Source organism: Hevea brasiliensis, chromosome 9, assembly GCF_030052815.1.
Source record: "Hevea brasiliensis isolate MT/VB/25A 57/8 chromosome 9, ASM3005281v1, whole genome shotgun sequence".
NCBI classification, from domain to species: Eukaryota; Viridiplantae; Streptophyta; class Magnoliopsida; order Malpighiales; family Euphorbiaceae; genus Hevea; species Hevea brasiliensis.
Window position 1 is genome coordinate 3,452,425 of NC_079501.1, and position 11,059 is coordinate 3,463,483.

The following is an 11,059-nucleotide window of genomic DNA, read 5'->3' on the forward strand; positions in this document are numbered from 1 at the left end:
AATTTGAAGTATCATGGGAGTGAGAAGATGTGTAGGTATTGACCATTGAGGTCATAGAATAAGTAGAAATTTCGAATGAGATGCCTATGACAGGTGCTACAGAAAAGTATCTCATAGGATACTATAAGATAAGAAACATACGTCATGTCCTTGGAAAGTAGAAATTGTTGAAATGAAGGAATGAGAACTAAAGCCACTATGAGACATGTTGGGGCGCGTTAAAAGAGAAGTAAGCGCCAAGGTTGATTGAAGTTATGAAACATCAAGTCAAGTACAAAGAGAAATAATGAATACTTGAGATGTCAGAAAAATGGTTAATGAATAGTTAAGAGATAAGAGTATATCTAGTAAGAGATGACGATAGCTAGGACACTACAGTAAAAATCAAAGATTAGAGGAATGTGATCTATAGTATACAAAGAGTTTGAAAAATAAAGCGTTTTAACCATCTTTGCTTAGCTAGAGGAGTAAATGCTCACACCTATCCCAATCGCCCTCTTTCTTTATCTCTTATTTATTCGAAAAATTTGAGGACGAATTTTTCTTAAAGGGGGAAGAATGTAACAACCCGAATTTTTAAATTTATAAATAAATAAATAAAATGAAAAAAAATAAAAAATATATATATAAAGATAATTATACTATAGTATATTGTGAGTTATAGTATTTTAATATTAAATATTTTGAAAGTTTAATATTATAATAAAAATAATAATAATAATAACAGCTTTAAAAAGTTGTGATTACCGTGTGTCTTCCCCCCCCCCCCCCACCCCCAAACACTTTCTCTCTCTCTCTCTCTCACACTCTCTCCTTTTTAATTTTTTTTCTTCATTTTTGTTTTCTATCCATAACTTCTTCCTCCGATCACCGTTTTTAGCATTCTTGGTATCAAAGTGTTCCTCTCATCATGGGCATTGTATAGATACCAAGTTTGTGCGATATTGTTTCCTGGTTTGTGCGAATCAAGCTTCAGAAGTTTTAGCCCATTTTAAATTTTGGGCTAAATCTCTTTCAAACCGTAAATCCTATAAAAAAATCTGAGACCACCAACATGCTCTACTTGTCGAGGGCTTCGCAACGACACCAATTTGAAATTTTTCAGACACCATTTTCCGAAGGGTTCCGCGGAATTAAAATATAATTTTAAGTGGTTTAAGTGGTTTTTGCAAAAATGTTAATTTCAGGGATTAAAATATAATTTTTAAGATTATGATGGTTGATTATTTGGATGGGCCCAAGAGGGGTCATATGATGTGATTGAGTTGTGGCTGGGAGACTTGTGAATATAGAAGTGTTATTTGAATCTTTTTGTAGGTTGGGTAGGTCTTAGGTATAGAGGAAACTCTACTGAATTTTCGGTATGAATTAGGATTGCCTCTTTAAATTTATTTTTATTTGAATTAGCACTAATAAATTCATAATAAAATTATGTAGGTGATCAGGGTCAATTATATTTCTTCACCCAATCTCTATAGTCGTCTAGAGTGTACTGTGAGTAAAATATTAATTTTAATTATAATTTCGATATTATTATATGGTCAAGCATGCCCATGCATCACTTATAAATATGTATCTATGTAGTTAAACACTAGACACATTTTATATTGCATTCATAAGTAATGAAGTGCTATGGATATTGTTTGTGGTAATTTGGAGCAGTGTGCGTGCGTTGGCGTGAGCGTGATGTGGTATTAGATACGGACAGGGCGGTTAGACATGGCTTGAGAGACACTCGCTGGGACCCAGCCTTTTATAGATAAGTCGGGGTAGACACGGCTTGAGAGACACTCCCTGGGACTCCGCATTTGGTTTATTAAGCGCAAATCTGACTTGAGAGACACTCACTGGTAGAGGTTAGATTAATAGAGCTGTATAGGGGATCAGCTCCCATATATGTACTGTTTGAACAGTGTTGGGTGGATGAGTGCTCCAAATTGCCTTTTTACTGTTATGATGTGATTTATATAAAAATTTTGATGATGTTGCATTCCACTCCTTATGATGCATTAGCTTTAGATAGTTATAGAAATTGTGGTTAAAATTAGTATTTTACTCTCTGAATCGAACGCTCACTCCTGTTCACCTATTTTTCCATGCTACAGGAGGAGTTCTTTTACAGACCAACCTGCTTTCTTCCTTGCAGGTTTAACGTTGGTTATTTAATTATTTTATTATTTTTCTAAATTTGAAATCTAGAACTCGGCATGTGTTAGTAATAGTATGAACCTTGTTAGAAATCGGGTTATTTTAAATTCATAAGATTAATAAATAAAGATTTGTATGATACTTAAACAATTTGTAAATAATATAAATGAGTTAAACTGGGCTCCCCTAATTTGAGTTTCTGATAATTATTAGGTTAAGTTGGCCAGAAATAAAATTATAATATTTTAATTTAAATTATTTTTATATGCATGTTGAGCCTAAATTATAGGCTTAGTCATGGGTTTAGAAATAATAAGGCTTACTACAGAACTTGGAGGCTTTATGCCGATCCGGCCCATGGGATCGAGTCGTGACACCTTTACTTTTTAGAATCACTATCAAGGATGACTGATGCAGCATAAACTCTTGAGTGAGTTATTGAATTAGTATTACTCAGAATTTGGATAAGAGCAATAGTTTTGTTATTGGAATGGTTAGATTGAACCAGTGCTCTTAGTTGACTAGCCATCTGTTCCTCCCTTTTATGAGATGGTTGATACCTTTTTTTACTTTGGGCGCATCTTCCATCAATACTGACTTGAGTAGTTCATGGTTAAAGCCGCCCCTTGAACTCTATAGCACTTTTAGACACCGTGTCAAATTCTTCTGCCCCACAGACTTAGGCATCATAGAATATTGGAATTGAAAATTTGAGATTTTCAAAAAAAATATGTAGAAACTTTTTTATAGTATTTCGAAAGTGAAAGATCTCATATCTCGGTTATTTTCAAGGGTTAAATAATTTAATTGGTTTGCTAATAAAGTAAATCTTAAGGCACTACTTTATCACAAAATGAATTATAGGCTTTGAAGTAATTTTTACTCTTTTTTTTTTACTCCACATCAGTAAATTTCTCTTCCATATCAACATTTTTTAATGAAAAGAATATAAAAAGTCGTCATTTACTAATGGTGCGAAAATTAACATACCACTTTATTATAAAATGAATTATAGTCCTTGAAATAAAAATGAGTGAAATTACAGTGTATATATATATATATATATATATATATATATATATATATATATATATATATATATTGTAGTTTCTCTTTTTTTTTTAAAGAAAATAACGAAAATTTTATAAAACACTAGGTGCATCATTTCAAGCTATAAACAAAACAGATGGTGGAAGCTCCTCCATCCATATTTCTTCCGTAGAGGAAGCTAATGCAATGGGATTTTTTTTAACTGATTAAAAAAGTGAGAGATTCGGACATGACGCTTGCCAATTGAAATATGATGATGAGAGCTGATTGGAGCTCGCAAAGGCATGTCTCTTTGCTAATATCCACTTGGATAATTATCTATTTTTTCTAGTTAAGAACACGGCAAAAGCGAACACATTATTGCAGCCCATTTTTTTTAGTCGGCTGATGCCTATCTCTTTAAAACGGAGGTTTAAATTTTCAAGGGGGAAAAAAAAACCCAAAACTTTCCCTTGGATGAACTTTGTTAACAAACCCATCTCCGAGGGAAAGCAAAGAATCAATCTATTATATCATCTAAAACACTTTTCCAAAGTCATAATTTATTGAATTTAAGGATTTAATTAATATTGCTATTTGAGTTTTTAGACTTTTAAATGTATTAATTAAAAATATTAAAAAAAATAAGTTTTCTAAATTAATTTTAACAATATTTAAAATTATAATTTTTAAAAAATAATTTTTATTTTTCAATTATAATTTTAAACAGAATTTAAATATTTAGACTGACTGATTGATCATTAATCTTAAGTGATAAAATTTATATTAATAAATTATTTTTAATAAAAAATTTAAGAGAGTAAAAGACCAAATTTAAATTTATCATATTAACAATATGAATTCAGTCATTAAACTAAAGCTTATATTAATAAATTAAAGATACTTAATATCAAATTAATACAGATCAATTCATCTATTAAAAAAATTATAATTAGATTAAAAAATATATTTCATTTTTTTATTATTTTTCTTAGATTCCTACTACTATGGAAGATTAACAAATCTAAAACTGACCTAGTTATGAAACATGTCGAATGTGGATTGGTCCCATATCATCATTAATCACTAATTACCTTTGACCACAAACGCTAAAAAAAAAAAAAAAAAAAAAAAGCTAAATGTACTTTGTTCAATATTTTAAAAATAATGAAAAGCAAGCCAGAACAGGAAGTCTTGAAGCACAGCCATGCACCTTGCTGAGTAAAAGAGAACCATCATCTAATTTGCCAAAGGAAAGAAAGACTAAACACGTAAGAATCCACCATAAACAAATAAGCTTAGATTAGAGTGAGTAATTGCGGGGAGATATTTGTTGATTAAGTGACAGAGACGCCACTACCCATCTAATTAAATATTTTGTAAACCATAATGGAATTTTCTCATCTGATTGAGGACTTGTGTGATTACAGTACATGATTGTGATTAACAGTAATGGGTCATAATCTACAAGAACAGGTGGATTTAGGTGGGCTAGTATCACTGCTATGATGTGCCTGGAAAGGGACCTTCTATCTAATTAAGTATGTTTGCTTACCAAAAGTTGAGGGACGTAGTGGACCACTATCAAAAGCTTTTGACGTTTATATGCTACTTTGAGAAGTTTTTTTATTATTCTTTTGCCATAGATATGCTTAGTGGGAAAGCTTCAGTTCACCCGTACAGTTGCTTCTCTTGTGATTATCCTTAATTAAAAACCATTCGATTAGGAGGTTCAGTTAAGATATGTCTAGCGTGAGATTAATTTTAGCTCTGATTGAATTGCCTCGTATGCCCTTTTGGGAACTCATGGAATGGAGAATGCTCCTGCTCATGTATGAGCTCTTGGCTTCTACATAATGCTCTTGACATCTCTCATATTATTAAAGATGAATTTCATATTAATATATGTTAAATTTTAAAAATAAATTTTCCATGGTAATTTAGCTGAGTCAATTCTAAGCTCAGCTAGAGAGTTTTGGAATTTTGCTAGTGACTTTCAAATAGAGGGAAGGACTGTTGTGCACAGGAGGAGGGACTCATTATATATAGCTGGTTTGTCCCTCCAGTCCTGATGAAGCTGAACAGATGGTGCTCGGTTTAATCTGGGAAGATGCTCTATCATATATGGGGAGCTTCAAGGTGTCTTGGAGGGGCTTAAGCTTGCTCGGATTATGGGGACTAGCCATCATTTGGTAGAGTGTGGCAGTCAAGCTGTTAAAGGGTCTATTTTTAGCTCCTCCAATTCTTTCTTCTTTGGTTTTGGCTGTCAAACACTAGCTGGATGAGGACTGGGAAGTACTAGCCCCATATTATAGAGAAGCAAACTTTGCTGCAGATTGGATGGTCGGTTTTGGTTCAAGTCTCCCTCTTAGGCTGCATTATTTCGACAATCCTCCTGTTGAACTCTGTTATTGGCTCATGCATGACGCCTGCGGTGTGGCTAATGTTGGGAATGTTTAAAATTAGCTTTGTTCTGTTTAGCTTTCTTTCTACCAAAAAAAAAATAATAATTTTTTTTTTTTTAATTGCATCTGCATATCATTACCAAGGCTTAAAAGGTAAATTACACAAATTGGGCCTAGAAACAAAAACAAATAGAGAAAGGGGCCAAAAATCCAGTTCAACACAACCCATACGCCGAGCTTCCTCCCACCCATCCAAAAGCCTTAGGAGAAGGGAAAGAAGCATCACGCTGCCGCTCCTCCAATCTTCATCAAAGTGGATTACCAATAAGGATGGAAGCCACCAACAATCAAAAGTCTCAAAGAGACCTTACACAAGCATCAAGGACCACTTGCTTAAACGCCATTCAGCAACAGACCTCCAACTCCTCTAACTTAGACCCACATGCATGGTAGGAAGAGGGATGCGGTATAGCTCTCTGATGTTCTCAATCTCATATAGCCTTCGAGGACCATCTTTAGCTACAATGGAAGGCTATAGCCCTAGAGATACTGATATCAAGACATACAAATACCCCTCTCATCGAAGCAGTTGTAGCTTCTGAACTCAGGACACAACACATGCTGCAACTCAGCTCTTCTAGATGGCTAATCTTCTGCATGACTCCCACACCCTTTAAACTCCACGACTAGCAAGCCAAAACCAAAACAAGACTATCAACAATCCCAGGATGGAGAGGGAAGCCAAATCTCCTAGTCTGAACAAAAAAGCAAAGCTCTCAGGGCAGGGGAAGCAATGGAGACCCACTCGATTAAATCGAGAAGAAGAAAAAATAAGAAAAAAATTGAGAGCAAATTCTCACTCTAAAAACTTAGAGAGAGTGTATTTTTATTATTTAATAATAAATTTATTTTTTTATAAGATAACTCAATTTGAATCAAATAGGACTAACTCACTAAATAATTTTTAAAAAATTAAGCAAATGAGTGGAGAATATATAATTATGGGGCATCACTTCCACTTATATACACTTTAAAAAAAAATTAAAAGAAGAAACAAATCCATAATTTGCTTAATGGTTGAGAGAGATTAATAAATACTAATTATATATAGCACCATTAAACATTAATTAGGCAATTAGTCAATTACCAAGTGGGATCCTGAATTGTTGTTCCAGTGACATGTAAAATAATTATATGGAGAAGAGTGACTCTATAAAAGCAATTTATATGGAATGATAAATTAATTAAATATAGATAAACATTTAAAATAATTAAATAATTGTTTTTTAAAAAATTATCACTAAATAATTATTATTTAATATAATTCATTTATATATACTTATTTGTTTGAAATCATTGTTTTATTATATAATTTATCGATCGTATATGTGAAGCTGAGAATCCAATTGAATATTGCATATGTAATCATATACCAGGCCAACCAATGATCTTAAACGAAAATGTAATTAAAGATACAATAAAAATATAAAAATTAAGGAGCACTAATTCGATTCAAGAACTTTGGGCATTTACAGATTTTTTTAAACCGATGTCAAATTGAACGGTTGAGATCAATTTTTGAGCTCTTTCTTGGCCTATATATGGATCTCTCTTCTTCACCATAGTCTCATTAAGTTGCCAGCAGTTCTTTTTTCAAGTATTTTTGTGGTTTTGTATTGAAAATTAGCATATTTTAATTGGGTTTTTGGTGAGGTTTAATGGATCTCTCTTCGCTCCTGTATAAAGGAGGCGATGGTACGCCATGGCTGCCAGTTCATGAATACCCCTGGGTGCGCAGGATAAGCAGAGATGTGATTGGCTGGGTTGCGCAGGCTAAGGGTTTGCATGACCTGGGAGACGTGGTTACCTTGGCATTTTTTATATTGGAGTGAAGGGAGCTCGGTTGTCTTTCTAACAATCTTATCTTTTATTTTTCCTTTTTTTTCCTCATCCTTAATTCCAATTCTTATCTTTTATTTTTTAAATTCTCCTTATTAATTTAAAATATTTTCTTCCAAATTGAAAGGAGATGTAAAAATAAAAGTGTTATATATATTAAAATTATTTAAATACCCTTAGACATTAAGAGAAAATATAATAGTTATTTTTCTTCTTTTTTAAATATTATTTTTATATTTTTTGATATTACATAGATATCTACAATTCAATTCATTAGGACTAATTTTATTTGTATCAAGTCGGCCTACTAAGAGAAATACTTAACCTTAATTTCTCAATCTCACTTAGATGATAAGAGTATCAAACCCCTCGCACCAAACGCTCGTTGATATTATTTTTATATTTTAATAATCTATTTAAACAATATAAATAAAAATATATGTCATTTCCTTATTTATTTCCTATTCAATTTCCCCGGTTAATTTCTTGACTCTATTGTTTTGAGGCTGCAGGATCCTGATGATCTTAGCGTTCCAAGTTCCTTCAGCAGTATTCCTGTCACTGTTACTTTTTCCAATTGCGTGTGAAGAATCTGTGAGAAGCTTAGGTTCCCATGCTGTTATTATAATTTACAGGAAAGAAAAATTAAATGTGATCACATTCCTGTTATATGTATTGTAAAATTGTAAGCAAAAGTTGTATGTATATAGTTTTGCAAATTCTATAAAAATTTCAGTATCTTCTGGAATTCAGTGATTTCTTTCGTAATGTTCTTGCAAAGAGTATGGGATAATTAGTGGGTGTTTTACAATCCATAAGGATGCAATATAACAATCACATGTGGTTTCTTAAAAACGCCAACTATATGGCCACTGCCCTCACTCACACACAAAAGATGAAATTCAAACTCAAGATCATTCTCCTTAAAAAAGTAGAAAAACCGACTATATTACTCTTGATTGATAGAGTTACAGAGTATTTTTTTTATTATTATAATATTACATATTTTTATGTAATTTTTTAAAAAATAATTTAACTTCAACTGAAATTTAATTTTGAAAATAATTTTATAACTATTAAAATAATGATGGCTAGAAACTTCGCAATTTTTTATTGTAAAACATTGAAAATATCGTGCTATTGCTGCGTGAAATCTGTATATATGTAGAGTTTAGATACACACACTTTTCTTTAAAATAAATAAATATACTGAATGCCTGGTCAATTCACTGTTGTAATTAACATTCACTTTGTTCATAAATAATAATTATATTTAAAATTTTCACGGTGATTAAAAAAATGATTAGAAAATCTCATTATTATAAAAAAAATATTAATAATTTACTTAATTATCCTTTTTTTGGAAATATAAAGAAACGAATATCAACATGATAAACAACTGATTTAATTAAGAAGGAAGTGATAATATTAGTTTTAAAAATTTATATAAATATTTATTATATTTCATAGAGATAAAAGATAAAATTAAAACAAAAAAATTCTCTCTAATCTTCTAATTGTAATAGATAATTTTAAATTAAATTAAAAATCAAATAAAACTATTATTTATAGGCAGAGGAAATATATTCTACTTGCAATATTCCAATAAGGTAATCATTTCATACCATTACTTGTAGCAACTGTGAAAGAAACAGCTCAATTGAAATCTTTATTGGACTCTTTGAACCCTTCCTCCTGTCAAAAAATTAGTCACCTCATTAATTGTATGCTTTTTTAAAGAGTTAAATGTTAATATTAAGGGATTAGGCTAATAATTACTCTTTAGTATTTGATACAAGGTTAACAAGGATAATTGTTACCATTTTAATTTTTAATTCTTATTAATGTTGCTTGGATACTTAAAAAAAATATATGTTAACTTTTTACCTCATTAATATTTATATATTTTTAAAATATTAAATGTTAACTTTGAGGGTCTAAGCTAATAATTACTCTCTTTAAAAATTAAAACTTACAAGAAACATTTAATTCTTAATTTTTTAATTTTTTACCAAACACAAGATAAAATTTACAAGAATAACATTTAACAATTAATTTTTTAACCTTTTATACCAAACATATCCTTAGAGAGATTAAATGTTAGTTTTGAGAACTAAGTTCACAAAGTTTAAAATGGAGTAACACCATACTTTCATTCAAGTTTTTTAATTTACCTCCTACCAAACACCATTAACCGTTACATTATTAATTATTTTTTAACTCCTTAACAATTATTCATTTAAAACTTACAGGAGCAACACTTAATCTTTATCTTTTTTATTTTTAACCTAACACCAAACGCTTCCTTAACAGTAATGCCCCATTCATTTGCAACGTGATATTGCCTACCCTGCATGTTCCTATTTCTAAATCTTTATCTAAACATCTGGGCCTTATTGTCTCTTGGCGTCGCTCTAAAACACAGTAAGCTGCATGGTTTGAAGAATAGATTTTTATCTCTTGTGGGGAAATAAATTATAATCAAAGCTGTAGTGCAGGCAGTCCCTTCCTATGTGATGTCTGTTTTAAACTGCCCAAAGAGTTGGTTGATGAGTTAAATCAGTTTTCTGCCCAGTTTTGGTGGCGTGGCGTCACTCTATTGATAGAAATAATATCCATTGTTTAAATCAAAATAAATTATCTGCTAATAAATCAGTAGGAGGTATGGGGTTTCAAATCTCAATTTGTTCAGTGATGCCCCTATGGCAAAGCAAGCCTGGAGAATCACGAAGAATACGCATGCTTTATGGATCCAGGTGAACAAAGGGATTTATTTCCCTTATTTAGATTTTTTGGGAGCTAAGAGTGGATCTCATCCATCTTTGGGGTTTAGTTTGTTGCAAGGGAGGTGATATCAGGAGGGAAGCTCTAAATCCTAAGCATATGGACAGTCCAATTATTTTCATCTCATATGCATCTTTTTCTCTAGAAGAATGCCAGGAAATCCTTAAAATTCGTCTAGGGTCTACTCATCTTTATTCTCACGGCATGGTGTTCCTTCAGTTAAATCTATTCATTATGGGCCATCCCTTCATAGGCTAGTAGAGCCTCCTAGAGTTTTTGGGTCCCTCCTAGTCCAGGTTATGTTAAAATTAATGTTGATGCTTCTTATGAGTAGAAATCATTTGCAGCATGATCTAAGGTGATAATGCACAACTTTGCTGGTTCATTGATTGATGATTGTGCATCATCTTTCCTGTATAGTTCCTCTTTGGTGGCAGAAGGATCTCAAATCAGTAATCCTCTTTGCTATTAGCAGAGGCTTCTCCTCTATTTATTTTGAGAGCGACTGTATTCAATTAACAAATGTCATCTATTAGCATCGTTCTCCGATTTTGTGGGAGTTAGAGGTTGTCATTCTTAACATTCGCAAGTTGTTAGAGTCCCATCCTTATTGGTTTGTCCAGTTTATTTCTAGTATAGCTAATTACACTGCTAATTATAAGGCTAGAGAGAGACCTCTTCTATCTCTAACCCTTGCCTTCTTTTAGTTAGAGATAATAATGGGTTAGATATCCACAAAAATCATTCTACTTAAATTCAAATTCGATTAATATTCTCAAAATTCAAATCTGTTC